The 8,173-nt window shown below is 41.8% G+C and overlaps 1 long non-coding RNA gene and 1 pseudogene across 1 annotated transcript; one reads left to right on the forward strand and one right to left on the reverse strand.

The window, feature by feature from the left end:
• The first annotated feature begins 1,128 nt into the window (after positions 1–1,128).
• Positions 1,129–6,438, forward strand: LOC147022786 (uncharacterized). Its single transcript, XR_015059707.1, has 3 exons — positions 1,129–1,172; positions 5,562–5,649; positions 6,137–6,438. It is a non-coding gene; the product is annotated as an uncharacterized LOC147022786 (long non-coding RNA).
• Positions 1,374–2,274, reverse strand: LOC147022787 (uncharacterized; annotated as a pseudogene).
• Positions 6,439–8,173: the final 1,735 nt, after the last annotated feature.

Raw genomic sequence — 8,173 nt, forward strand, 5'->3', positions numbered from 1 at the left:
CTGAGGATTGTTTGAAGAACGGTATGGGTTAAGGTATATTCCTTGTCCTTCAGTAATTATTTTATATTTCTTCAGCTCATGCTTTCTCACAATAGACAATATATATATATATATATATATATATATATATATATATATATATACATATATATATATATGTATAAATAATACTACGAAATAAGTCTCAGTATATTTCTCGTAAGGGAACCTCTCGTTAGTGAATTCTGATGGAAATAATTTCTCCATTGAAGGAAATCAGGCGATAACTTTGGTCGGTGATTCTAAAATTTACTCTGTAGATGGGTTTAGCTGATACTGGCAGATAAACAAGACTTTTCGGCTCCATATTGAATTTATATCCAATGGGGGCTGAATACACACTGAAGGAGAATATTACATGTGTTCTTTTACCATCGTTGTAAGCCCCATCAACCAAATCACAGTGAATCGTTACAGAATATATGCCTGAAGATATTTGAATAATATCATCGCTGTTAAAGTCCGTTCGTTGGTTCGCGGGCGCCAGCAGTGACCACTATTCTCGTTGTGTCTGTGTGTCTATCTGTCTGTCTGTCTGTTTGCGACTCTCTCCAGAGCATAGCTCCGTGACGTTTGATGCGATCTTGATGAAACTTGGACACAAGCTCGATATCAAGGTCTAGGTTGTGCTTTTTGTATGAGGGGCGTCCCACGCCCCTTGTGCGTGGAGCCACGCCCACTTGAACTTTTTGTTTATTTTTTATTTATTTTTATTTCTTCTCGATTTTTCTCTCGCAATTTCATTTTCTAGAAGCTATGCGTAATGTCCATAAGTACAACATATAAAAAATCCGATTTGATTTGGTCAATTTTGACGGAAGAGATAGGTTTTTACGGTAGGGCTTCCTCAAAAGCTTCCACTAACTCATATGTACCTATCGTGGCATTGTTCAATAATGCCCGCGAACCATCGTCGCCTCCCGGCCAGTTTTAATCGTTTTTTGAGGAGAAACCCAATAATTCTCGAAATGAATTATCTATGGTGAAATCAACTTTGTAATTGCTTTTCAACTGAATGCTTGATTTTGAAGTATGCTTTTGAATGCCTATGGTTATATTTCTTGGCTCGTCCCCTTGTTTCTTCCTAAGGGATGCAATTTCAGAAGATATTTGAGAAATCTCATCTGCTCCAGGTGGGATTGTTATCGTTTTATTCCCGCTTCCCGGATTATAACTGAACCTTTTGTTTTTCTCTGTGATATTGAATAGGACATTATAAGTTTCCATTGACAACAGTGAAGCTTCGTATTCTTTTGTAAGGTCAAGTTGTAGTGGGTATGGGAACGAAACCGTGTGATCACTAGTTGTGAAGTTAAAGCTTAAGATCGTGCTTCTCATTGTATATAGGATAAAATATCGTTGTATAGGCCTTTATTAATTACTTTCATATTCATCAACTGGTCTAAAATGGCTGAAGCCTCATTAAAACAATTGTTGTTTCCAGCCTTCTTACTACCTAATCGTGATAGCAGTCTATTTACTAGCTGTGCTGGGTCACTTGGAAGAAAGCTAACACCTGAACCAGAACCAAGCTTACTTAAAGCATCAATAATATGTTTTTCCTTTTCATTGTCCTTTTTTCTCCCACAAATATAAACCCCAGAGCCAACCGAGTCCATTAAATCAATGTATACTCCGTCATCCTCAGTTTTCGAATTCAACGGTTCATCAAAATAAGTTGAATCGTGATACCCATCTTTTGTTAGAAGAAACATTAATCTTGGAGTTAATTTAACATTTGATCAAGCAGAGCTGAGGAATGCCAATTTATCATTGAATATCAATACCTTCTGTTTGACAAGATAAAATATTGCTGGTTCTACTGTTGGAATGAGACCTGCTATGGTTTTTTAATCCACTGAATTAATTTTTGAATCCATTGCTTTGAAGAGCTCTCACACCATAATTGGGAGAGTGATTTGCCTCCTCCAGTTGTTGGAATAATCCCTCATCATCATATTCTAATTCTCCTATATCTTTTAGTTCTTGCTCCATCATTTGATCAAAATCTTTTATCATTTGAAGTTTTTTAGGGGTGTATTCTATTGAAGGAATTGTGGAAACCCCCGTTTCCACCATTTTTTGTTGAGAAGCTTTCAGAAACGGTTTAAAATGTTTCTCTTGTTTTCTTTCAAACGCTTCTTCACCTGTTAGTTTTTGCCTCCATTTCTTCCGGATGTCTTGTTGTTGTTGAGCGACTTTGGAAACCCACATTTGATGTTCTCGTGCATCCATTTATTGGAAAATATCATAAAGCATCTCATCTTCTTTAACAACAACATTATAATATTTGCCCTTCGTGGGCTTCATGAACTCTTCAAATTTGCTTTTACTACACACTGTTGAACAGTTATCTCTCCAAAAATTCTGCATATCTCTCGTGTTTAGCTTGAAGAGTATGAAGGTATTTGCATTATTTCTTATTGAGAAACGCGAAAGTTGAAAGTACGAGTGTGATTGATAAATACAATTAGAAGAAGAATGCCACCCTCTGGTATAGTAGCTATCCATTACCATTTGGATTTTTTTCATTTACACAATCATCAAATATAATAGGGTTCATTTGTGATTTCTCCCAATTTTGTTGTGAGGGCATTTCATCCGTGTCATCGCGAAGAATACAAGATACTGGAGGGTTTGATTTATTTTTATTTTGGGTTTGGCAAAATAGCTGTATGACATCTTTGATGTTGTAATCATTTCGCTTGTTTTGAAGTTTGAACAAACCAATGATGTCTTCTTTTTGAAGACCTGCATTGAAACCTTGTGAGAGCAGTTGATATTTGGGTTGAAAGCTTGACTTTGTGAGAATTATTAAATTGTCGTAATCTAAGGAGCCGGGAGTTAGGAGCATCTTGAAAATAAAAATAAGTTTTCCCACATACACTCGGGCCTACTATGAGACATCTAAGTGAATTTGGCATATTTCTATGGTTGCTAAATCCTATCTTGCTTTCCCAGATGGGTGAAAACTCTATTTGTATTTTAGTTGAAATTTAATATTACCTCCTGCTTTCTGTAAAGTAGTGCATCGATAGGAGCCAGGGATGTCTTTGTTCCCGTATGCAAGTGTGTCAACACCATTTTCTGTGATACACTGCTTGGAGTCGAAGGGGGATAAAGACACCTTGTTTACCCATATACCATAGATCTGGTCGAACTTGCTTCTGAGCATATCCATACCATACCTGAAGGTTTTCCTGTAAAAGAGGCTCTCTTTGTACTGCTCATGGCGAAGGTGCTTCTTTACAACACACTTCTTCACACCCTTAGCCTTCCGGGTGCCCTACCCACTGGCCTCGAGGATGGAATACATCTTAGGGCAAAGCTCCACGTACTCAGCGGCAGGGTTCTCAGCGCACTCGTCCTTCATCTTGCCTAGCACCTTCTTGTTTTTATCGCTGTGGAGTGGGTGGTCTTTCGGATAGTCGCTCGTGTTGTAGAACTCTGTGTGTGCGGCCATGTCCGTATATACATCCTCTGTCTGGATATTGAGGAGGAGAGAGTCCGTGTGAGTGGAGGAGGATGCATCAGTCCCCGTATTGCTCTTTCAGCTGGTTGGAGTATAAATCATACATGAGATGCTTGGACAGGTCCAAGATGCTCATACCCACATAGACCGGTCGACTTAGCACCAGTCTGTTGTTATTCATGTGAAGAGCGGCAAGGTCGTTAATCGAATATCTTCTGCCATGCAAATCTTGGACATGAGATTAGGCACTGCAGCTTGTCCTCCTCATGGACACAGACCAGCTTAATGTCTACATGCTTGCACAAGTTTTCCATCATCTTGCCAAAGACAGAATTGTTCATGAGCTTGCTGATGCTTTTCAAAGTTGCTGGTGGCTTCCTTCGAAGCTTTGTGTTCATCCTCATGTAGAGCTCCATCCAGGGGCTCTGGTTGAACCGCAGAGCTTGGTGAGCCTTCTTAAGCCTCATGCACTGGGAGAGATGGAGCTGAAGGTTGCAGTAGTGCAGCACATACTTGGTCTTGTTGAAGGTTCGGCACCAGCTTTATTACTTCGACCAAATTCCCCCGAAGTTCTTGCTGGTATCCCGACATCCACTCCTGAACTGTCATGCGCTCTCGTGCCAGCGGATAGGCATTGTGCTTGTCATGCAGCTCCTCAGGATATTCTAGGTCCACTTCTAAGATGTAGCCCATGAGGCTGTCTGTCGGGTGATCTGCAATGCTCCCAGAAAGCTGCCCGCTGTCCTCTACCCACTCAAAGCCACCTGTTAGCAGTGGCTGGCTTATGGCCCAGCCATATAGGTTGTTGGCATTGAGGTATAAGATATGGCTATTAGGTTTGCTCGAGTCATACCCATCGAAATACAGGTTGTTTGCCTTTGTATGGCATTTTGAGACCATTAAGATGCCACCATGCAGACCCTTCTCAATGAAGAGGTGCTGGTCATAGTCCGTGAGAAGTTTGAGCTCCACACTGGTTTTCTTCAGGAGCACGTCCCAGCACAGGCCCGGGACTCATGTTGGCGTGGCCAGGATCTTGACTGTATTGCTGCTTGCAGTTCTTTCTGAAGGTCTCAAAGACATCAGCCAGAAGGAGCACATCTGTACGGCCGTAGAGGTCATGGTAGTCTCCCATGTCTTTACACCCAAAAGCAGTCCAAACCTTTTGGGCGTGAGTGTAATCCTCTTCTCTGATGTTCTCATCACTGACCTTGTTGTAGGAGGCCTCCTGGGGTGATATGGGATCTGTAAATCTCTCCCAGGAGTCCATATGCTCATAGGGGTATACAGGCCCATCGCTAGGGGGGGGCATTTGAGTGCAATGCCCCCCATGGCGCATCTGGTGCCCCCCCTCCCACATTGAGGAATGTCTTCACTGACCACCGACGGTCCATGCGCCATGCACGCAAGGCACAACTGGTACAGCTGGCCTTCGAGAGAGACCTCACACGTAAATGCCTCAATGAATGGAAGGAGAAGGTCCTCAGAAGATTCCACACCGAGACGCGTCGCCTGCAGCTCTTCTGACAGCGAGTACAGTGGTATAAAAACTATACGAGGAGTTCAGATTGTGTGTGTGTGTGACTGCTGGTGATGCATGTGTGGTTGTGGTTGTGGTCAGCTGCTTTGTACTTCTGATGTTCAAGTTAAATGTTGTGTTTGGTGCTTTGCATATCCCATATCTAGTGCTTTGTGCATAACCTTACCTCTGTGGAATTGACTGCTTTAAATGCGGACTTTGTGGTATATTCAGGCTGGTTGTATTTGCTGTTGATACAGGGTGCCCCACAGAAAACCAGGAAATTTGAGATTGAGATTTATTTTGCCATATTTTACCATATCAATAAACTTTTACACTACATCTAACTTTGCTTTTGTTTTGTTTTCAATAAACTGTACCAAATTTCCTGGTTTTCAGTGGGTCACCCTGTAGTTTAACGTGATGATCACAGGTCATAGCCGACTGTATCTTATTAACCTCCGCCATCAAAGATGGACGGAGGTTACTGTTTTCACCCCTGTCTTTGTTTGTTTGTTTGTTTGTGAACAGTATTACGGAAAAACTCCTGGACGGATTTCGATGAAACTTGGTGGGGGGATTAGGTATGGTCCCAGGATCATGCCATTAAACATTCTACGTGAGTAGTCGCACCTATGGTGAAAATTTCAACACAGTAAAAGTAACAGAGTACTGTATTTGAGATTAATACTCGGGGTCAAATGATCATGATGGCTGATGCAAGCAAGTACTCTAATGGGAACACTTAACACAAGCAAGGCCAATGTGAATTGTTTTTGCAGCATTTTCAAACTGTAGGAGCACAAAACATTTGAAGTTGTTTGAAAGAAGGATAAATATTTCAACACAGTCATGTCATATATCAGACAACAAGGAAAGAAAAAAAAATTATCCTGGACACAAACATGTAGCAGATATAAATGACTTGCATTGAGATGACCTTTGTATATTCGAGTTCAGTATTCATCTAATAGTTCTGTTCTATACACCCATTGCATTTTGTTTGGTTTAAATATTTAAACCAGACGTGGTGGTGTAATGGGTGCAGCGTCCGCTCTGAGGTCGGCAGTGTGAACCCTGGCTGAGTCATACCTTTTCTTCTGCAGCACTATGAGCCCACTCCAAGTGGTTCTGAGGCACAAGATCTGGTTCAACTGGTCATACCAAAGACCAAAGTGGTTCGATGGCAGAGGTTATACCAAAGACTTGACTTTTAAAATGGTATGTGCTACTTCCTTACTTGATGCTCAGCATTTAAAAAGAATAAAGCACAGACAAACAACCATAGATTGGCAACCATTGTTTCAGCTTGATGGATCCAATGGCCTCCCGTGTTGAAATTCCTTGTAAAGGAACTATTATTAGCTTACCTGGAATTAGAATTCCAGATAAGGTCTTGTCATCTTACACCGTCCGTCTGTCTCCTATTTCAACTTCTCCGGCCAAACCACTGGGCTGATTCGGCTGAAATTTGGCATCAACGTTCTGCTCCCAGGAGATTTGGCATCTCGTTCCGGTCATGTGACTTCAAGTAGGTCAAAATGGCCGACTTAGTAAATTTCTTCAAAAATCTTCTCCAGATCCACCAGTCAGAATGCTACCAAATTTGAATTACAACATTAGGCCAGGGAAGAGATGTTACATTGCAGAAGTCATACTGATCACATGACCAGAAGTGTGTCAAAATGGCTGACTTGTTCAACTTTTGGGAAAATAGCATAAATTTCTTCAAAATTCTTCTTCTCCAAACCCACCAGTCAGAATGCTACCAAATTTGGATTGCAACATTTGGCCAGGCCCCAGATAAGCTACAGTTCCAGTGGTCCTCTTTTTATATTATCAATATCATCATTTTTGTCTTTTTCCCACCAGAAGCAAAACGTTTCTTTTCCAATGACTCATTGCTCATGCTTTCAGTTAAGTGTAAAGCAAAATATTTAAAATACACAAATTTATCCCCGTTTAGGGGAGGGAAGGCTTTATATTCATACATCATGTCCAATTAGTTGGCATTTGGAAGTTCAATAGACCAGGTGGCTCGGCCTGAAGTTTGTGTCCACTCTTAAATGTGGCTGAAACAACTTTTAAAAAACTGCCCTGAGCAGCAATTTGAATCAAATCCACACCAGTCAAGGGCAATGTGACAAGGTTTTAACCATTCCACCGCCAAGCCACTCAAATTCATTTCACTCTATGAGAGCACAATAAATACCTTGTACTCGGTGTTCTTCCAAAATAAACTCTGGTTTCTTTCTCATTCCATGGAAATACCAGCAAAAGCAGTAGTTTCTCACGGATTTCAGGCAAAGCAATGACTAGTAAATCGTTTCACTCGGGACGTGTGGGCTTGCAGAAAGTGAATGTCAAGACTTTTGCTCACTGCATATTTGGGCGTCTTAAGGCCTAAAGCTGGCTTTGCTTGCTGCTTACACAGCGGGTTTAATTAAAACACATTCCAAGGATGCAGAATCCACCAAACAATGACAAGAATTATCCTGAGGCTGTTAATTGCACGAGGTCACAAATACATAGTGAAAGTTAAATTAGTCCACGCTGATTCCCCATGTGGCCTATGTGCACACGGCAAGACACGAGTAAAGGAGTTCATGGAGGGAGGGATCGGGAAGGGGGCACGATCACGTGGTGGCTATTTTGGGTTTTTTTGTCAAGGATTTATCTTAGATCAGGATACATGTGGGATCATTGTGAGTGATTCTGTCATTCAATCCCCTTTTATGGAAATATGGCACATGCCCCAATGTCAGCATGCACCCTGTGCTGTTTCTTACCTGCACCGGTCTTTGTGTTAGGTGTACAGTTGGTGGGTGCAATGCCACATTTCCAGGTTTCAGTGCCATCGCCACATTTCCAGGTTTCAGTGCCATCTCCACATTTCCAGGTTTCAGTGCCATCACCACATTTCCAGGTTTCAATGCCATCGCCACATTTCCAGGCTTCAGTGCCATCGCCACATTTCCAGGTTTCAGTGCCATCGCCACATTTCCAGGTTTCAGTGCCATCGCCACATTTCCAGGGCTTCAGTGCCATCGCCACATTTCCAGCGCTTCAGTGCCATCGCCACATTTCCAGCGCTTCAGTGGCATCGCCACATTTACAGGGCTTCAGTGCCATCGCCACATTTC

This window comes from Eptatretus burgeri, chromosome 7 (genome assembly GCF_056783735.1).
Source record: "Eptatretus burgeri isolate ZD-2024b chromosome 7, Ebu_testis_v1, whole genome shotgun sequence".
Classification (NCBI taxonomy): Eukaryota; Metazoa; Chordata; class Myxini; order Myxiniformes; family Myxinidae; genus Eptatretus; species Eptatretus burgeri.